This window comes from Gossypium raimondii, chromosome 10, assembly GCF_025698545.1.
Source record: "Gossypium raimondii isolate GPD5lz chromosome 10, ASM2569854v1, whole genome shotgun sequence".
Classification (NCBI taxonomy): Eukaryota; Viridiplantae; Streptophyta; class Magnoliopsida; order Malvales; family Malvaceae; genus Gossypium; species Gossypium raimondii.
Window position 1 is genome coordinate 15,405,000 of NC_068574.1, and position 23,472 is coordinate 15,428,471.

Consider the following 23,472-nt stretch of genomic DNA (forward strand, 5'->3'; position numbering starts at 1 on the left):
TTGTGCCGGACCTTAGGTAAGGCTTTCTTAGCCCGAATTTAGTCCGACCTGAATATTAAAACAAAAAAAACAAACTTGTTTTTTTTTACTGTTTTTGAAAAAATCATTTTCTTTCTATTTTCTTCTTTTTTTTAATTCACTATTTGCTACCATTTCACAATTATGTTACTACTATTTTATTGTTATTATTTGGATATTGTATAACTCTTATTTTATTATTAATTTTGTTACTACTTTTTACATTTGTTTATTAAGTTACATTTATCTTAGTGGTATTTAAGTATACATATATAAAAATTTATTTTCAATTTATTGGGAAACATTTATTTTAATATTTTTAATATTTTTGATGTATTATATATTTTTAAAATAATTATATAAAAAAATAATATGGGCGGGCTGGGCTTGAGTTTTACTATTTTTTATCCGGGTCGGGTTTAGGCAAAATTTTAGACCTATTTTTTGGCCCGGGCCTAGAAAATGGGCCTAATTTTTTTATTGGGCCCGACCTAAACCTAGCTTGGCTTAGCCCATGAACACCTCTAATAGTCACCACTCATCCATTTTTCTACAATTTTAAGGATTTCTATTTCATGAAATTTTAAAGATTTAAAAAAATCCATAATTTTTGCAAAATTTAAAAAAAAATATATTTTAAATTTTTAAAGGATTTTATATTGAAAATATGAAATATTTTATTTTATTTTTATTTTTTAATTTTATGTAATTTTAAAGAGTAATGGTCAAATTGAAAAAAAGTTAAGGACTAAAAAAATTATATTGTAGTTTCTATTATATTGAAAAAAGCATAGGAAATTCAATGTTTCAAAATTAAAATACAAAGAATAAATTTTAAATTTAAAAAATATAAAGAGTTCCGGCATATTTAAACCAATTCGTTTCCACTATATTTTTTAATTGCCTTTTTATTTTTTATTCTATGTGAAAAAACAGTTAAGGTTTTTATATTGAAAATATGAAATTTTTAATTTTTATAATTTTAAAGAGAAAGGGTTAAATTGACAAAAAAGCTATAAATATTGAGGACTAAAAGAATTATATTGCCTTTTCTATAATAGCCATGACAACAATGCTAATGGCAAAAGTAGATGGAGGAATCAAAATCATTAAATTAAAAAAATACATAAAATTCAATGTCTCAAAATTAAAAATTAAAAATAAATACTAAATTTTAAATTTTAAAAATATAAAACTTCCAGACATATTTAAAACTATTCATTTCCACTCTATTTTTTAATTGCCGTTTCTGTTTGTTTTATTTTATGCTACATCATTATGTTTAGTTTTTTATCCGATGACAGAATTTTTCTTATGTTTTTCTTGGATGTTTTAAAGGAGTTTATGAATTCTTTTTAATTCAATCATTATCGAATTGGGAATTGCATTAGTTAAATCGAAAATTGATAATTTAATTGGTTCAATCACCAATTAAATTCTTACAATATTTTTTGAATTTAATTCAAATAAATTTATTCATATGTATTTGAATTTCCTAAATCAAAATTTTTTAAATAAAGGTTCTAAAAAAAAACAAATCGGTTAATGGCTTGAATATTTGAATACATTATTCGTAATAATATAATAAATTTGAATATGAATTCAATGGAATAAAGTGGTTGATTGATGTCCATGTTGCTAGTCAATTATTGGATTATGGATCTAAATTGCTCAAACTCCTAATTGGTTCAACTTTACCTTTTGGTTACCAATTTACCAAATTAGACAATTTAGTCTAATTTATCTCTCGACCTCACTAAACTAAATTGGGACAATCGAATTGGTTCACAATAGGTTCTCCTCTTGGTGTCACCTATCTAATGTTAGGCATCAATTCTAGGTTTTAAAGTCTATTCGATTTAGTTCATTTTTTTATTTAGTCCCTAACCAAAAAACTAATCCTGCAATATTTTCATCAACCAACCACCTTAAAATTTAGTGGCTATACATCATCAACATACAAATTCAGTGAATTTCATGCTTAAATTAATCATCAAAGAAAACATAAAAAGCTAAGGTTGAGAAAATCTTAGTGACTTTTGAAGGAGTCTTTGTTGGAGATGATAACAACACTAATGGAGATGAAACCATAGCCAACCTTGAAATTTTTACACTTTAAAACTTCTCAAAGGTAAAACCTATTGCATACTTTAAAGAGAAATCAAATTAATAAGATAAAGTTTTGTATCTAATTGAAAGAGCGAAAGTTACAGTAAAAATGAACTACCAGCTACTAACTACCTAGCTAAGAAAGGAAAAACTGAAAAACCTAAAAATTGTGAAATGAATAAAAGAGAGAGCTAATAAGATGACAAAGGAGGCTCTTCTTTGTTTCGCATCAAGTGTGTCTTTAATAAAACCAAGTTTACAACCCTAAAGTTTGAAAAAAAATGTCCTTGGAGTGCATGAGTTGACTTGAGTTGGTGTTGGACACAAAATTATCCTTGCAATATTTTTCACCCTATCAGGATTCAGTGTTACGACATCCTCGACAATAGGCACAATCTTAGCATGGAGGTTCTTGATGTCGTAACACAGACTAACTGGTGTCGCGACACCTTCAACAGTGGCCTTGGTTCCTTCACTTCAACCATTAGCAGTGGAGTTGTGACCCCGAAAGCTTGGAGTTGCAACGCAACACACCTGGTGTCGTGACATCCTTGGCAGACTACTTCAGATTGGGTTCTTGTTGAAGTTTTGCTCCATTGAGATGATGGAGGATTGATGTTGCGACACACATGCATCAATGTCGCAACATTCAAAGTAGTTGATATTTTTTTAGGGTTCGACATAGTCATTTTCCTATATGCACTCAAAGAAACCATTAGACTCACAATGACATAGTTTTTCCAATTTGGGTCACAAAAGGATCAAAATGTAAGAAAAACTATTATTAACACTAAAAAATAAAAATAAAAGAAACATTAAAAAGACTTGTAAATTGCTTGAGAACAAACTCATCAAGTGTTTAAGAGAGCCTAACTTGAGACAGATCAGATATCAACCATACACTTCTTATGAGAGATTGGTTATCATACACAACACCCTCAAGCACAACTGGGTGTTGGACAATCAATCCATGAAAACCCACAAGCTACTAATAACACTCTAGTAGATCAGGTTGTTCAAGAAAATCTAGAAATTATTGAAAAACTTGTTAAACAACATAATCCTCAAGAAAATTTAGTTCAACATTGAGATCTATTAGAGAAAGGAAATCAACAAATTCTAGTGATTATATTGTGTATTTGTAAGAGTCTGATTATAACATTGGAGCTAAAAATGATCTTGAGACTTTTTCACAAGCTATGAGTTGCAGAGAGTCAAAATTGTGGTACAATGTTATGGAGGAATAGATGAACTCCATGAAAAGTAACGATGTCTAAGATCTTGTACCGTTTCCTGAAGGTGTAAAAGCAATTGGATGTAAATGGGTTTTCAAAACAAAAAAGAGACTCAATAGGCACTATAGAAAGATATAAAGCTACACTCATCGTGAAAGTATTCACTTAGTGCAAAGGAATTGATTATACAAAGACTTTTAGTCTCATATCTAAGAAAGATTTCTTGTGCATCATGTTGGCCTTAGTAGTTGGTTTTGACTTTGAGTTGCAACAAATGGATGTGAAAATCACATTCTCAATGGTGACCTAAAGGAAGAGGTGTACATGAAAAAACCTAAAGGATTCTCCTCTAGTGATGGTGAATATTTGGTATGCAAGCTGAAAAAGTCTATATATGTAACACCTCTCACCCAGCCTGGTCGTCGGAACTGAGTTTCAAGATGCTACCACAGACATCGTGTAACAACCCAATTTTTAATAATGTTAGAAACAATGGTTTTAGGACCACAATTCTAATGATAGAGTCAATAAATATTATTCATTAATATTTACAAGTTCATTACAGTGTTATATTGATCCTTGATTTGGTAATTGGGTTGACTGGTTAGTAATGTCGATGTAAGGACTAAATCATGAGAATTATTGAGTACCTAGTTAAATGTATTTGATAAGAATTGATCAGGGTGTTATGTAGTGATTAACCATTTAACCTCTCCAACCTGGTCTAGACGTTAGACCCAAATTTGGGAGATTACATCGGGCAGCGAGATGGCTTAGTATAATTGGAGTTTATAAAACGACCAATTTAAAATATTTATTTATTTTAGAAGAAAATTTAGTCTAATTTCAGAATAACTCGAGAGTTATCAAAAATCATTTTAGTTTAACTTTCCCAAGTAACGATGACTTCTTTATGAAAACTTAATTAATTTTTCACTTAATTTATCTGCAATAAGGTACCGAAAAAGTGGTTTTTACTTAGTTTTAATAAAAATATATTTCATACCTTAATTAAATAAAAACCATAGTTTAAATAAAGCTAAATGTTATGAATGCTAAATAAAACCTGATTATGAGTCCCATGACACAAAATAAATAAAACGGTACAATTATGAAATAACAGAAATTATAGAAATAAGCTTGATAATACTTTCATAAAAATAAAATGTTTTCGAGCCTTCTGTATGTCGTATCTGCGTCCAGACCTAGTGGTTTATTTGTAAAGATGGAAATAAAAGGGGAGTGAGCTATGAAGCTTAGTGTGAGTTCAATCACAAGAAAACTAGTGCAAACAATAGACAAAACATATAGAATATTAATTCATAGAATAAATCAACATTAATTAACAATACATAATATTAGTAAATTAGATCAATTCATCAACATAATATCTCAATGTTCAAAGTCATTTATTTGTCTTATGAATACAATGCAATTTCAATTAATTAGAATAGGTCTTACCCAACTCCGCTACACTCTAGAATAGGAGTTCCCTAGAACTCTTCTACCTTTACACCACGGTGTGGATAAACCACTAATAAAAAAAGGGTGGATGAACCACTGGGGTTTTTTGATAAAAAGTTTTTGCAGGCACACCGCCAGTAGGTTGTGGAAGCATAACACATTTGCATATTAAATTTGCTAATATGGTGTGGGTAAACTACTAATTGATGCAGATAAAAGCTGCTAATTCGATGTGGATAAACCACTAATCGGTGCAAACAAGCTGTTAACACTTTCTTCTTACATATAGTCCCACCCCATATAATGCAATATGGCAAGCTCAAACAGATTAATACGGTAGCATTGAATTTTTCTTTTAACAGAACAATACGGTAGCAACCAATATGCTTATAACAGCTCAATATAGTAGCAAATAATATGCTTATAGCATATCAACTTAGTAGCAAATTGTCATGTTTATTAAGTGTTCGGTCTAATGGTATCATAAGGAATGCCATACGTACAATTACAAATACAAATACAATAAACATGTGTATTATTCGTAATTCATGGAAATATTTATATAATATTAACTCAGTCAATTAGATCATAGATTCTAGTATTATTCATATTATTAAGAACTCAATTGAACAAAATAAAACACTAAAAATAGTCAGGGAATCAATCAGGGACTAAATTAAACAAATCATAAAATTTTGGGAAAAATTAAAAAAATTGTAAAGTTGCAGACAAAATTGTAAAATTTGAAAATAGGGGAAAATGCAAAATCTGAAAAATAGGGGTAAAATTTTAAAATCTAAAAAAACTAAGGGTAAATTTGTAAAATTTAAAAAAAATGGGCAAAACTGTAAAATCTAAAAAATAGGGGACATACGATCGTGTGACTAGACTGTGTGGGAAGCCACGGACTGTGTGGAGGGGGTGCACAGTTGTGTGGTTGGGCTATGTAATAGTCTGAGCCTATGTGAGAATTGAAAAACTTAGGGTTTCAGAGGAACATAGTCGTGTGAGGGGTCGGTTGTTCCACACGAGTGGCCCACATGCCCGTATGGTTTTCCGTATGGTCCTATTCTGAGGCATAGTTTGCCTCGATTCACTTGTAAACCAACACACACCTGTCTCCGAGAGTCTGATCGACATTTCTCACTATTCAAATCTTATCTGATGCACTTAAAGTGGTTCTTTCAAACGATATTTATACATGATTTAACATTGGGTATCAAGATTCAATTAAGATTAATGGAAGATTTCGGCAAGAACCGTAAAGGATTGATTAATCGAACATAAGATGAGTGTTAGATAGAAAATCTATAAAGATTCAAGATCAAACTTCGGGTTTGAGGCATACTTATCGCTTCTTGGCAAGAAGTAAGAATGTATCTAGTGATGATTATGAATCCAGTTGAAAAACAACTTTAATTAGGAATAGATTTTGATTCGAGAAGTAAAAAATAATTATAAAAAATAGAATAAAATTATGATGTAAATGGGAGAAAAGAAAAGAAAGAGGGTTTAAATACAAAAGATGGAATCAAAATTCTACGGGGATTTGAAAAGGGCAAATTGAAATTCTAATTAGGAAAAGAGAGTAAAAAGATGGTGGAATTCTAGTTCTATTGGAATTTTGAGGAAGGAGAAAATTGTAAATTCTAATTAGGAAAGAATTGGGTTAATTCCTATGGTTTGTAAACCTTAGGGGTGTCACTTGTAATTTTTCTAAATTTTTGTCAAATCTGAAATTAAAATGAAAGGTAAAAATGAGGCTGCAATTCAAACCCTAGTTTCAAGGAGTATCAACACCTTACCATTGAGCCTGTAGCTCATTCTTGCTTAATTTTTACACTTAATTTTACATATTTTAATGTTTAGAGTGTCTTTCGTGAAATTGTGAAATAAAAAGGGAAGAAGGGATTCAAACTTGGGTCAATTGGGAAAGAAACCAACGTGCTAACCATTAGGCCTAAGCCTATTTCTTGTTCAGTTTTTACCTCAAATAATATTTTTTGCTGAAAATAGAAGGAAGCTTAAACCTAGGGCCTCTAGGATAAGGGAAGAACACTTAACCACCAAGCCTAAAACTTATTTCTTGCTTAATTTTATTTCTTAATTGTATATATTTATTTCGAGTTCAACTTACCTATTCTTTATTAGCTTATACATTTATTCAATTTTTTATTATTAAATTATTTAACTTTATAGTTTTTAACACATTCCTATTTTAGTTTATATACACTAATCAATTCTCATAGTCAAGTCTCATTATTAATATTTTAATTCATTTTACCCATTTTCTAATTAGGTTTTAACTCAATTAAAACACACTATTTTCAAATTAAACCTTGAAATCAAGTTTGGTTTTAGATTAATTAATATAATAATACTTGATTGTATTATTTTAATCTTTTAATTAATTATTTATTACCCTAATTTCAGTATTTGTTTCAAACCCTCGGTTTATTTACAATACACAAAGATAACCTTATATATCAGAGCATGACCACTCTCAGTATTTACAAACCCGATTCTTCTAACCCAAATTTTGGGGTGTGACAAACCATGTTTGCTTAGTAATGTACGGTTAGTGTTGAGTATTTAAGTAGAAATTTGTAGTGGATGGAAAGAGAGTTTTTCATTCTCATCTTCCTCCAACGAAACCATCTTTACTAAAGAAGAAAGAAAAGCTCTAGGTAGTTTTGAACAATTAACTTTGCATGTAAGTGTTTTCAAAGACTATTCTTCATGAATTTCATGTTTTTGAGATCGTTGTAGCTAACCTGTATGTCTGACTTCAAAATTGTTAAAGTTTAAGGAGTTGTCATTGATGAATTGAATGTATTAACATATAGCTTAAGAACCAAATTAACTGGTAGATAACATAGGAAAAGGAAAGATCACGGATTAATCTTCGATATTGTACTTTTGTTGTTGTACCAGGTAAGCTCAAATGGTAATATTGCGTTTAATTATGAAATGCTTGAGTTTGAATGAAAATAGAAAATGTTAACGAATTAGCACATGAGGTGAGAAAAGTATTGAATGGTAAAAAGGAATGCTTAGATACGATTATGGATCCCAAATGAACAAAGGATACGATTGGCATGTCAATAGGGTTATTGAGCACGTTAAGGGTTGTAAAATAGATACAAAGAAGATAAAGGAAGTTCTTTAATGTTATTGGAGTCCAAAATTTGTTGCGGATTTCCAATTATAGCTTTTATGAGAAAACTGGCGTGTTATCAGTTGGAATAGCTCTTATGAGCAAATTGGCGTGTTTTGATTGGTTACTTGCGTACCCAGTTTTGTTCATAAATTTTTTTTGGGTTGACTAGTTAAAGTTTGATTTTTTTTACAGTGATATATATGTACGCTAAAAAAAGGATAGGAATATTTGATAGTAGGATCGTGTTTTAATAATGTGAAATACATGGAAAATGTTACATGATTCAATGTGATGCACTCACCTTGTACGTGTGAAATGTGTTAACAGGGAGAAATGTGTTTTAGTCAAGTTATTTGTATTAATGTTTTGTAAGGTGAGTAATATGTTTAAAACATATGAACTTACTAAGCATATTGAATGCTTGTTGTTGAATTTCCCTGTTCTTGTAGTTATATTCTGCAGATCTCAGCTCGCGGATCAATCCACAACTCACACTATCCAGTTTCTGTTTTGGTAGATTTTACTTTTAATCTTACACTCGGTCAAGTGGCATGTATACAAGCTTAAATTATGTAGAAGTCTATTTTGAGGAAATTGAATGTGTATAGTTGATGATCTAAATCATGGGTATTTATATATATAAGTTGATGATGCTTATTCATGTGTATGGTATTAATGTGTAATTGCTTGAATGGAAACAAATGTATGTCTTGAATGTGTGAATTTATTTGGTTTCATTTGGCGGACTACATAAATGCGGGTTGTAAAAAGGTTATGACAAGTATGAAAGCTGTGGATAGTAATTGTGTGAGCATTCATGATAGATGATCCAGTCGTGATTTAATATGCGTACTATGTGAAACCAAGCTGATGTGGCATACTGTCTAGAGATGAACAAACCTGGAAAACACGTTTGGAAGCCAGTGGACACGACTAGCGGAGTGTATGCGAGAAATTTGGCGAGTTTATTTAGGCATCATTCTTGGCGGGTAGTCATTTGGCAAATAGCATTGGCATGTTATGTTTTATTTTTTACAATTTAAACTTAAGTATGCTTAAGTTGATTGATGATTGCTTTTAAACGTGTTTAGAAGAGCTTTAATGATTTTAAAATGAAATTCTTGTTAAACTTTACATGTGAATGTTCTTGCATTTTCATTGTAGCATCTCGCAACTTGGGTCTGGTAACTGGATCGGGTGAGGGGTGTTACACACCGGAACAATCATATATAGATTATATCATTTAATTCATTTTAAAACATCAAATTATTCCATTTACAAGAAAAATAAAATTTATAAACAAAATTGAGACTAAATCGAGCTTACAATTATAAATTAATAGCTTCGAGCATGCATAATGACCATTTTGAAAATTTTTAAAACTTTTAGAAAATAGGTATCGATACTTGGTAAGTAGTACCGATACCTTATTAACAAATATCGATACTAAATACGGTATCAATACCAAATTGATATCCTGTCCATTTTAAAATATTATTCAATTGGTAAAGTATCGATACCTAGATGGTAAAAAATCACAAGTATTATTGTAATGCCCTTACCCGGCTTGATAAAATACCCAGATGGTAAAAAATCACAAGTTTTATGGTAACAATCTTACCCGACCTGATCGCCGAGTCTGCGTATAGAGTGTCATATTTGAACTAGTTTGGTCTAGCATCAAACTTTACTCAAAAAATTAGCCAAAAGACTTTATTACAAATATTTCTTACAACACAAACTTTAATAAACCATAATTTGACTACCTTGAAAATTAAAATTCTAAGATAATCTATTTAATTACAATATATCTAACCCCGAGGCAAAGCTTCTGAAGGTACCCCTCTTTATGCATGACACCTTACTGACGATGATCCTTGATCTAACACGATTTGACTTGGTCCCTCCACTAGTTCTTTACTCACACAATAAGTCCTACAAACATAAGCCAAAATCCTATAAGTTCGAAATAACTTGGAAGTTTCTTTATTGCATTACTAAAACACATACCCCATCTTGTAGGGGTAGTAAATGAAAATAACTAAACATGTTTAACTCTCTTATCGTTTTGGGACGATTTCTCTTAATCTAGGATGGCAGGCTCTAATTCATTTTCTAAGCTTATCTATTGGTAGATAGATCGTTAAGAGATCTTCCGCTGTCGATCCTATAACCATCCGACTAGTTTTGGTGATTTCTCAAATGTCTCACAAAAACTGCAGACTCTGTCCTTTCTTCACATACATTTTTTTCACCCAGCCCCTGCTCAGGATATCCATCTACTCGTAACTTTTATGTTTAATCATTAATTATAAATTTTGATGGTCAGTTACCAGTATGGTTCCTATTTTCCACCATATACTTATAAGGTTGTCCTCCTAAACTTCCATCCTAAGGAACCTTTGGTTATGTCCTCCTTGACGAACATTCCAAATTTGACTAGCCCTCGGACTTCTTTTTTCTTACTATAGTCCTAAAGGACTTGCTGACATCCCATCATTTAGGTTAACTAATGAGGACCCATGCCACTCTGGCGGACTTAATCTCATTTCACCCTACCATTGGGTTGAAAAAGTTTTTTGGATTACTTTATTGTAATTCGCGCTATTTGCGATACATTACTTCTGAAGTGTAACATGTCTGTCTATAGTGGATCAATTTGGCCTATAATATCCAACAGACTGTTATCTGAGTGACCATTTGAGTTTACGGTTTCTCTTATATGATTGTTCCCTACGGGACTAACTCTATGATAGATATACTCGCATTAGGTTCTCATCAAAGAGGAATAGTCTTGACAGACATAACTGCCACTTGGATTATCCCATTAGTATCTCTTCCTTGGTGCACTTTTTGGCAGTTCTTTGTGGGGATCCTTATTTGAGATCCACAGATAAATATTCTTTCGTTTTCCTATATACAAGGTATTACCGTTGCGTCATTCGCAAATATGATTCTAATTGGGTTACCACTATATGCCCTACCGGCTTCCATGTTTACCATTTTGGCAAACTTTTCCCATTTTTGTTACTTTTGACTTTTTCACGGATTCATCAAACTCGTCAACACTTTCATTTTTCTTCTAACCATTTTCCCTCGTTTACATGAATTTCCATGATTATTATCTCGACGGACTACTTCGGTTTTATTGTCCCAGTGGACTACCCTGCGTTTATTGTCCTAGCGGGCTGCCCCATAGTCGAGCTATGGTCTTACACACCACACCCAATGCTTAATGACCTGGAAACTTTTTATGTTGCCATAGCCGAGCTATAGTCTTACACAATTACACATAGCCGAGCTATAGTCTTACACAATATACCCTATGTTTAATGTCCTGACGGACTTTCTATGTTGCAATAGTCAAGCTATCGTCTTACATAATATACCCCATGTTTCTTGACAGACTCTCTATGTTGTCATAGTCGAGTTATGGTCTTACACATTTTGCCCCATGTTTAATGTTTTGGAAGACTCTCTATGTTTCTATAGCTGAGCTATGGTCTTACACATTTTACCCCATGCTTAATGTCCTAACAGACTCTCTATGTTGCCATAGTTGAGCTATGATCTTATGCATTTTACCCAATGTTTAATGTCCTGACGGGCTTTTTATGTTTCCATAGTTGAGCCATGGTCTTACACACTTTACCCCATTATAGACCATCCATTCTGCCTCACTTCTAACCTTGATGCTCGAACATTATAATGTCTTGACCGACATCGCGCATGTGTGCATAAAAGAACGAATCTATAAAAGAAAATTTTAAAGCTTGATTTTAGTGCAAACGTATAGAATAATTGTAAAATTTATAGTGTTACAATGGAACACAGGAGTATTCCAAAGATCGAACCCAAATAAGACGGCGATTGAGTGATAAATAAAATACACGATAAAGTCTAAGCATCTACTAATATGAATTTATAGTACGACAATTCATAACAAGAAAATATTATAAGAAAATTAAATATGCTAATCTAAGGACTAAATTACAAAGAGTATGGAACTAAGGAACTATCCAATAAATAACTAATGGTGGTTGGTTGATTTCGATGTGGTTCACCGGTCTCAAATAAGGGACTTAAATCATTTAAATTACTAAGTGGCTCTATTTTATCATCTGTTCTCAATTTTACCGACTTAGACGAATTAGCTTTAGTTGATCTTCCTACCTCACCTGTTAATCTGAGACTAATGAACGATTGCGTGACAAGATTACCTTCCGATCTCACTTGCCTAAATATTCCCTTAGGGGCGTCACTTCCTAAGTTCTTAGATCTATTCGATTTAGTCCAATTTGTTACGATTTAGTCATTTTTCTAAAAATTTCAATTTACCCACATCTCCATCAACCAACCCCTTTTGAGGTTTAGCTACTCATGCTAAAAGTAAAAGAAATGAACATGGAAATGAAAATCAAAGTAGTCATTAAAGTAAAACTTAAGAAAAACAAGAAAGTTTGGATTCTTATGCTAGAAAACTTAAAGAACATAAAACTAAAGACATTCAACAAGAGAATCTAAAGAAATGAACATAAACGGAATAAACTTTGACAGATTTAAAGTAAAAGAAACTGAAATACATTAAACTAAAGCTATAAATGTGTTACAACCAAGGTACAAAGACTGAAAGTGAAAATAAACCTAAGCTACAGTGATAAATAAATTAGCTAAGACTAAGAACATCAAGAAGAAAAAGTAAATGTAGAAAAATAAACTCTAAACTAAGGAAGAAGAAGAGAAAATGAAAACCCTAGAAAAAGTGTAGAAAACTATGAGAAACCCTAGATAAAACTAAACCTAAAACTAAGCTGATGTGTGTCTCTCCTCCTCCTCAATAATTTTTGGCTGTTGTAACTTTCCTTCTGATGATTTTTCATTGCCAAAAATGCCCCTACATAGGCCTTGGGTGATTGGTGGATCAGGTGGACAAAGGCTACCTTTTTTTGTCCAAGTTTGTCCCCCTAACAAAGACGATGTTGTGATACCTAGAAGCATATATTGCGATACCTCGGCTAGTGTAGCCTTGATTTCTTCTTTGAAAGGTGGATATTTCGATACCAAAAAGTGGATATGGAGATACCTCAGGCAGTGTCGAGTCTTGATGTCTTCTTTGAAGGGTGGATATTGCGATACCCAAAGAGGATATCGCGATACCACTAAAGGGTGTCTCCATTCTTCTATCATGTTGGAGGTATCGTGATTCCAAGGGGTGGATATCATGATACCCTTTCTTTTGGTGTTATTCTCGCTTGTTTTCAATCTCCAACACGTCCCTACACGATTCAATCACATGTAAGGCCTCCCAATGGCGCCATTGGCCATATGGGGTCATAAAATGGGTAAAAACGAGGCAATTTCACTTGTTAACTAAAAATCTAAAAATAACAAAAAATTATCCTAATATGCTATTTTGCTTGAGAAAAAGCTTCTTAAGTATATCAGGAAAGTCTGATTTGCCACATCAATTTATGGCAGATCATGTCCCCTTTGCAAGGCCTGGAGTTTCGCACATCACAGTTTGCACCCAGCAAATTCCAGTTTGCAGACGGAAACTCTATTTTCGAAACCATCCGCCCAATCCTCCACATTGCCAAATCCTAACTTCATCTAATCCATCAATGATTTTCCCTCCGTACTCCACCATTATAAATATGTAATACATGCATTTCATAAACATATTATCATAGAGTACGCTAGGTTTTAGGCATTGAATCAAAATCATTTCATGCATATTTGAATACATTTGCGAATACTTATATACCTATACAATCTTATACATGAATAGCATTCTAAATCAACAAAGATCATACATCATCACTGAACTCTCTTTGAACTCATCATAGATATAAGCCAATGATACAACGTCCTAAGAATGGAGTATAGAAACTCACTTGATGCTTCTTTTCCTCATTAGCTTAGCTCGTTCAAATGCTAGAGCTTCCATCCTCTTGGTACCTAAGCATGAAAACCAAAGTAATAAATTAAAATTAGCATTCTTGCTTAAAAACTCAATTTCTGAAAACATGTAAAACCCCTTAAAGGTTTTGAAAATTCTTAACTTCATTTCTTAAATTTACAAGCACCAAAGGACTTAAAACCTTACCAGGTCACTAGATTCTCAACTTTTTGAACTGAAACCTCATAATCATCACTCTATGCAGAGCTTCCCATAATTATCTCTTCTTTGGAGCAACTACGGAAGAATGTGAAGAAGAGAAGAAAATAAAATAGAACTGAGAAGAATTCACCCCGAGAATTCAATTCTCGGCTATATACCCTTCATGCACGATTATCAATCCTATAAAAACTGTCCATTTGTAATCATTTTGTCTTCTACTAAGGATCTAATTGGTCTTAATCTAACTGAACCAAAATTAGGACTCAACTATATCCAAATCATTCATTGAATTTGTTTGATTTTTCAGTAAAAGCCACCAACTTACGGTTTCTTTCAATTTAACTCTTAATTATTCCTAAATTTTAGACTTAAAAAAAAACCAGATGTGGCATTTCTAGTACCTTACATGCCCAAATCAAAGCCCCTTTCAAATGGTGGCTTAGATACACCTATATAAAACTCAATCATACCATCCTCAAAATACCATATTCTAACCATATTTAATCCATTTACTAATATGCCTCAAAGGCTACTAATCATACAATCACATTTAAACTTTTCATACTATTGAAAACATGCACATGCTTTATACTCATTCGTTTTTATAGTAACTAATTAGGCATCAGACCATTCACAAGCACAAACAAGACATTGGTATTCATCACTCACTCACACACACCTTTAATTACAAGGCATTACCATTAAAAATACTAGCCACAAGCTAGATCCACAATATTAACATATCAAGTGAGCACAAACACTTAACAAGACCTTTATATATACCAAATTTAGCCATTCATAAATACAACTAAGGCTCATTACTTGATTAACATGAACATTTAACGACCATTTGAAATACCAACTAAGTTCAAGCATTAATTAGGATCAATGTTATTCATATACAAAATAAACTCATATCCATACCAAAGCATATATGCATGCCACATAATTGAGTCTAGAACGATTGAAAGTCTATCGTGTAACACCCATAACCCTTATCCGTCGTCGGAATAGGGTTTTAAAGTGTTACTGGACTTTACAGAATAAATACGAACATTTTATAGTATTTAATAAATATATTAGAAACCAATCATAAAATACTCATATTGTCCTTTATATGAGCCCTCAAGGCCCAATATATACCTTAGAAGTGAATCGGGACTAAACCAGATACTTAGGAATTTTTTTGCAAAAAAAAATCTTTGGAATAGGGGACACACGCCTGTGTGGCCATCACCGGAATAGAGTTACGGGTGTTACATTTAGTGGTATCAAAGCTCAGTTTAGCTGATTCTCGGAATGAACGTAGTGAGTGAAATGTTTAAAAATACATGTCATATAAATATGTGATAGTGTAGTGTGTATGATCTGATCTAACCCTTATTTTTTCTATAGATTGTAAAGATGTCAGATAGATCTAAACATGCTGAACATGATGAGGCCAATAGTAGGGTACAGACATCTTGTAACATCTTGATTTTGGGCCTAGTCGGAACAGTGGTTTCGGGACCACAAATCTGATGAGGAAAAATTCATTTTTCTTATATTTTTATGGTCTAAAATTTCACGAAATGATTTTTAGAAAATTTTGTTTGAAAATTTCGACGTTTGGGCACTCAATTTAGTCAAAAGGACTAAATTGTAAAAACTACTAAAGTTGAGTTCTACATGTTAGAGGTGTCCAATTGTTATGAAATTTTAAATTGGAGGTCCTTATATGGTGATTAGACCATTGGTTAAGTTGGTAGACAAAAATGGACATGAAATAAGTGAAATAGAAAATTTTTATGTTAGAGACAATTTGGTAATTTAGTCATAAAAAGAATTAAAAAGGGAAAAAGATGGCAAAATGTGCTCATCTTCTCCATGGTGAACGAAAATAGCAAAGGGGAAGCCATAGTTAGGGTTTTCAAGCTTCCAAGCTCCATAGTAAGTGATTCCAATCCCCATTTTTAATGTTCTTTACGTTTTCGGAGTCTCGGTAACTTGATTTAGCTTATTCTAGCAATAATTTAACCTAGGGTTTATATTTGGAAAATACCCATAGGTGAAATGTGTTTATTTTGATGTTTTATGGTAGAATATGAAGCTTGAAATTATGTTAAACAACTTTTGCTAAGATATTTTAAGTGAAAACGAGTAAAACGACATAATCGGTAAAAATACCTAATGTTCATAAGTAAGTGTTAGAGTGGGAATTTGATGTTGCCATAGAAGGGAAAAATGTTCAGCATGTCATAAAACATAGGAATAAGGGATGAAGTTTAATTTTTGAGCTTTGGGACAAAAGTGTAAATATGTAAAAGTTTAGGGGCAAAAACATAATTTTGCCAAATTTTGAGTCAAGGACTGTTTTGATGAATGTGAGTATTAAATAAACTAAATTTGCTATTATAGATCAAGAAGAACGAAATCCGGAGTTAGACCGGGGAAAGAAAAAGATTGAAGACTAAATTGCTAGATTGAATCGTATTTTGTACCGAGGTAAGTTTACGGTAAATAAATGCAATATTTTGATAATTATTATTAATGCTATTATTTTTCAGCAATTATGTATTTATTTCATGAAAATATCTAATGTTGACTTAAGTATGGGATGATAGAGAATCAGTGATAAAAGCCCAGTTAAAACATTAGGAATGTATAGGATACAAATGTCTTGACATTTGGGTAAAGAGATCCCATGTAAGACCATGTCTGAGACATGGTATTGGCATCATTGAGATTATGAGAGGTTCCATGTAAGACCATGTCTGGGACATGGTGTTGGCACCGAGATGGGGGGTCCCATGTAAGACCATGTCTGGGACATGGCGTTGGCACCGAGATGAGAGGTCCCCCGTAAGACCATGTCTGGGACATGGCATGGGCACCGATATGAGAACTCCCATGTAAGACCATATCTGGGATATGACATTGGTAGTACAAGAAACATCTCTTGTAAGACCATGTCTGGGATATGGCTTTGGCATGTTATTATCAGAAAAGAGACCCAAGTATCATTATTATTCCAATGTGGCTCAACGGGCTAGTAAACAAATTATGTTCCATGAAAGTTCAGGTAAAAACATAAATAGCAAATTCAGGTGAGTTATAAGAGTTAAGAACATATTATGTTATCAATTGAGAACCAACATTTCGGCAAGAGAAGAGTAAGTTATAATCATGAGTTATCTAAGTAAACAAGTAAGTGAACGAGTAAGAGATTAAGTAAAGAGGAAATTAGAGATCATGACACTTGAGTATATTTATTTGTGTTAAATGTTGTTATTTATTTGCTTGTAAACTTACTAAGATTTATGCTTACTTCCTTCATTTTCCTTCTTTTATAGTATTGCAAAGCTAATTCGGGGATCTTAAAGACGTCGGAGAATGCTCACACTATCAACAACAACTCGGTATTTTATGATGATCAATGTTTGAGCTATGGCATGTATAGGGACTTAGTCATTTTGAATGTATGTCCTTATGATATTGCTAAAGGATGATGTGTAAATATGTGATAATGTTTAGCTATTAAAATGGCTGAGTAAGAATATGTTTGGTATTATGAATGCCTAGGTGATAGTTTATACCTAGAAATTATGAAAGAGTAAAAATTTGCAATGAAACAGTTTTAAGACAGTAGCAGTGACGTGACTTTGAAAAATCACCAAGGACAGTATAAAATGAATTAGAGAGTGAATGATATATATAATTAAATCTTATCAAGTCTATTTTCATATAAATATAACGGTGTGGGTAAAGAAATTTTATATTCTGAGATATTTGAATTTTAGTGGGACAGGGTCAGAATGGATTCTAAAGTCCCCTGTTCTAAATTTATAAAATCATTAAAACTTGTACAAAAATATTTATGAGTTTTAATTTATATTTCTAGATTCTTTATTTAGTCTATTTTCTGTAGAAATAAGTGAGAACACTATATGAAGTCTGTACAATGAGATAATTAAATTTTAGTGACGAGAGGTCAGGACAGTAGATCAGTGAAACAGGGGAGACTTTAACTAATAAACTTTACTAATTTGCTGAACCAAAAATTATGAAAAATTCATGGTAAAATATATATGAGTATAGTTTTAGGGAAAATTTACGGATCTAAAGTTTGAGTTTTGTAGCTCGAGTTATAATTAATTTAGTAACTGCTGCGCAGGTGGACATCCTTATGATGAACAGTGAAATAACTTTTAAAACTAAATTTTTATGCCCCGAACTTTTAAGTTAAGTCAAGTAACGCCTCATGATCAACTCCGAAAATGGTCTCAGGTAAGGGGTGTTACACATCCAAACATGGGACAAGTAGTAAAGTCCCGATTCCTCCAGCTCAAGAACAAAAGCTTAGGAATATGTTCTTTTGGTTTATGAATCAATGGTTTAACGAATTTATGCAAGAGAGAAATTAGGCTCATCAACCTCCTCCCCCTACTGTACCACTTCTAGAGCCTCTGGTTGCACCTCCACCTCCTCCAATGATTGAATCCAGTAAACGTACTCCGATCAAAACACGCAGAAAGTGTGGAGCTGAAGAATTTCTGGGTAGGTTAGGTGATGATCCGGTGAAAGCTGAATATTGGCTACAGAACACGATAAAATTTTTTGAGGAAATAGCTTATTATCCCAATGATTATCTGAGATGTGCTGTGTCACTACTTAAAGAAGAAGCTTATAATTGGTGGATGATTATAGTGGCCGTGGTGCCAAAAGAGAAAATTATTTGGGAATTTTTTCAGAGTGAGTTTAAAAAAATATGCCGGCAAGAGGTATTTGGATAAAAATAAGAGGGAATTTCTTGACTTGCAATAAGGAACCGGTCAGTAGCTGAATATGAGAGGGAATTTGTATACCTCAGTAGATATGCCCGAGAAATTATACCAACCGAAAAAGAAATGTGTATTCGATTTGAGGAAAGGTTAAATGATGAAATCAGAATGATGATTGAGGATATAGAAATACGGAAACTTGTCATTTTGTTAGATCGTGTTTAGAAAATAGAAGAGGTGTATAATAGAAAAATGCAACGGGATAGAAGAAATAAAAAATCATACAAAAATATGCTCTTCCAAGTCATTTTTAGCTTTACCTGTGAAAAAGTCGAGAGATGATTTTAGTCGAGCCATTCCAATGCCGAAACGATCAAATAAGAATAAGGCGACTCAAAAAGACCACGGGGCATCTATTAGACCTATTGTTAGTGTGGGTAGTGTGTAGAATGTTCTAAAGCTCAAATGTAAATATTGTGGGAAAAACCACCCCGATGAATGTAGAAGTTTAACGGGTGCTTGTTACAAATGTGGAGCCACTGACCATTTTGTCCGAAACTATCCTCAATTGCAAGGAGAGGCGGACAAGAAGAAAGAGAGACTGATGGCCACATCTCAACGTAGTAGGCATTCGGTCCAAAATAGTGCTACAGGAACAACTCGTTCTGGTATGAAAGGTTCTGTTGCTTGGTCAGAGGCTAGGGCACCTGCACGTACTTATGTCATCCGAGCGAGAGAAGAAGCTATGGCTCCAGAAGTAATAGCTGGTACATTTTATCTTTTTGATGGTACTGTATATGCATTGATTGACCCTGGGTCTACACATTCTTATGTTTGTACTGCATTAGTAACAGAAAAGACACTACCTGGTGAGTCAACTGATTATGATATTAATGTCACTAATCCCTTAGGTCAGAGTGTGATAGTTAATCTAGTGTGTCCTAAATGTCCACTGAAAGTAAAAGGCTGTGAACTCCCTGCTGATTTGATGTTGCTACCCTTTTAGGAATTTGATGTTATTCTGGGAATGGATTGGTTAACGAAGCATGATACTGTAGTAAATTGTCAAAACAGATTGATCTAAAAGGACAAACAAGGAAGGTAATAATTTTGGTTGAATCAGAGAATTCGAATGATACTAATAGAATTATCTCAGCTTTTTCTGCTCAGAGATGGTTGCGTAAATATAGTGAATGATTTTTAGCCTACATTATTGATTCTCGGGATTCTGAATTGAAGTTAGAACAGTTACCAATTGTTAATAAGTTTGCTGATGTGTTTCCTGAGGAATTGTCTGGTTTACCACCTGATCGTGATGTTGAGTTTGTAATTGATGTAATTCAGGGAACAAATTCGATATTGGTAACACCATACCATATGGCACCAGTTGAGTTAAAGGAATTAAAGGTGTATTTGCAAGAGTTATTAGACAAAGGGTTCATCAGGCTAAGTATGTCTCCTTGGGGTGCACCTGTCATATTTGTGAAAAAGAAAGATGGTTCTTTAAGACTATGTATAGACTACAGAGAGTTGAACAAGATCACAATTAAAAATAAATATCCCTTGCCTCGAATTGATGATTTATTTGACCAATTGAAAGGTGTCGCGGTGTTTTCGAAGATAGACCTTAGATCTGGGTATTATCAGTTGAAGGTTAAAGGGTGTGATATGCCGAAAACTGCTTTCAAAACTCGATATGGTCATTATGAGTTTTTGGTAATGCTATTTGGTTTGACCAATGCTCCTGTTGCTTTCATGGATTTAATGAATCAGATTTTTGAACTTATTTGGATAGGTTTGTGGTTCTGTTTATCGATGATATATTAATCTATTCAAAGACAGAATCCGAACATGCACAACACTAGAGAATTGTGCTACAGACTTTGAAAGAGAAGCTGTTGTATGCAAAGTTCAGCAAATGTGAATTTTGGCTTCATGAGGTCAGATTTCTGGTTCATATTGTATCAGCTGATGATATTCGAGTTGATCCGAGTAAAGTTTCTACTGTGGTGAATTAGAAAATTCTGAGAAATATTACAGAAGTGCGAAGTTTTCTGGGTTTAGCAGGTTATTACTGAAGTTTTGTCAAGAAATTTTTGATGATTGCCTCGCCGATGACCCAATTACTGTAAAAAATGTAGAATTTGTTTGGTCTTATGAGTGTCAGTAGAGCTTCAATCAGTTGAAGAAAATGTTAATAGAAGCACCGGTTTTGACTCAAGCAGAATCAGGTGTACCGCATGTTGTGTACAGTGATGCGTCTCTAAATGGATTGGGTTGTGTATTGAATCAATCAGAAAAAGTAGTGGCCTATGCTTCTCGACAGTTGAAACTACATGAGAAGAATTATCCTACACAGAATCTCAAGTTGGATGCAATTATATTTGCTTTAAAGATTTGGAGACATTATTTATACGGCGAGAAATGTTATGTGTTTACGGATCACAAGAGTTTAAAATATTTGATGACTCTGAAAGAGTTGAATTTGAGACAAAGAAGGTGGCTAGACTTACTTAAAGATTATGATTTGGTTATTGACTACCATCCTGGAAAGGCTAATGTAGTTACGGATGCACTTAGCCAAAAGTTGTCTTTGTTTGCACTTCAAACAATGAACATTCATCTATTTCTTAATAAGGATGGTTCTGTATTAGCAGAGTTGAAAAAAAAACCCATGTTCCTTCAACGAATTCGGGAATTGCAAAATTAGGATCCAAAATTGGTGCTGAAACGATAGATGGTTCGGGACAATCTGAGTTTAGAGTATAGCATTGATGATAACCGTATGTTGTGATATCGTAATAGAATTTTTTTCGAATAATTCAGATTTGGAAAATGATATTTTTTCTGAAGCTCACAGTAGTATGTACTCCATTCATCTGGGTATTACGAAGATGTATTGGTGGTCGGGTATGAAACGAGAAATTTGTGAGTTTGTAGCTAAGTGTTTAATTTGTCAACAAGTGAAAGCAGAACATCAGGTACCAACGGGTTTATTACAACCTGTCATGATTCCTTAGTGGAAATGGGAACATGTCACGATGGATTTTGTATCCGGATTACCTGTGAATCCGAAATAGAAAGATTCGATCTGGGTGATTGTTGATAGATTGACTAAGTCGGCATATTTTATTCCAGTTAGAACATATTTTTCGCTTGAGAAGTTGGCGGAATTGTATATATCTGAGATTGTGAGGTTACATGGGGTTCCCACATCCATTATTTCAGATTGGGATTCGAGGTTTACATTGAGATTTTGGAATAAATTTCAAGAAGCTTTGGGTACAAAGTTAAGTTTCAGCACAACATTTCATCCTCAGACATACGGGCAATCAGAACGAGTGATTCAGATTCTAGAAGATGTGTTGAGATGTTGTATACTCGAGTTTGGGGGTAGCTGGGAAAAGTATTTACCCTTGGCCTAATTTGCATATAATAATAGCCATCAATCTAGTATCAAAATGACATCGTTTGAAGCTCTTTATGGGAGCAAATGTAAGACTCCATTGTATTGGTTTGAATTGAGTGTATCCAAGCTAGTGGGAGTTGATTTAATCCGGGAAACTAAAGAAAAAGTTTGAATTATTCGGGACAGTTTGAAAGCTACTTCTGATCGTCAGAAAGCATATGGTGATTTAAAAAGAAGGGATATAGAATTCGCAGTGGGAGATCAAGTATTCCTAAAATTTTTATCATGGAAAAAAGTATTGCGGTTTGGTAGAAAACATAAATTAAGCCCAAGATTTATTAGATCGTACGAGATTGTTGAAAGAATTGGCCTCGTGGCTTATCGATTAGCTTTGCCTCTAGAACTTGAGAAGATTCTTAACGTGTTCCACGTATCAATGCTGAGACGGTACAAATCTGATCCTTCGCATGCAATTTCTCATAATGAAACTGAGTTACAACCAGATATGATGTACTCAGAAGAACAGGTGAAAATTTTGGCTCGAGAAGTTAAGGAATTGCAAAATAAACGAGTACCGTTAGTAAAAGAATTATGGCATCGTCATGGTTCAAAGGAGGCTACTTGGGAAACAGAAGAACCGATTATATCACAATATCCGAATCCATTCTCAGGTAATAAATTTCGAGGACGAAATTCCCTAAAGGGGGGAGAGTTGTAACAACCCAATTTTCAATGATGTCGAAAATAGTGGTTTGAGACCGCTAAATCCTACGAGTGAGTTCAAAAATTTTTTTATTTAGTATTTATGAATTAAATGTGATTTTAGAAAGACTTTTGAAATAGTGATTTATGTTTTAGAAGAAAGTATTAAGTTAAGTGGTTTCGAAAAGGAGGTATTGAGACCTCAATTTCATAGACCGAGCCATAAATATTTTATAAATATTTACGGTGTGTCATTAAGGTAGTATTAAAGTTTTTTAGAAAATTTTAATGTTTTGATAGTTAATTAAGTAAAAGGACTAAATTGAAAAAGGTGTAAAACTTGCTAATTAAAGAAATAGTGATCAAATGGCTTGAAAATTTAATAAAGGAGGACTTAAGGAGTAATTATGTCCAAATTAAATGGGTGGGGCAGTAGGTAAGAGGAAATAATAAATAATTGGAATAGATGGCAAAATTATAAATTATAGGAAATT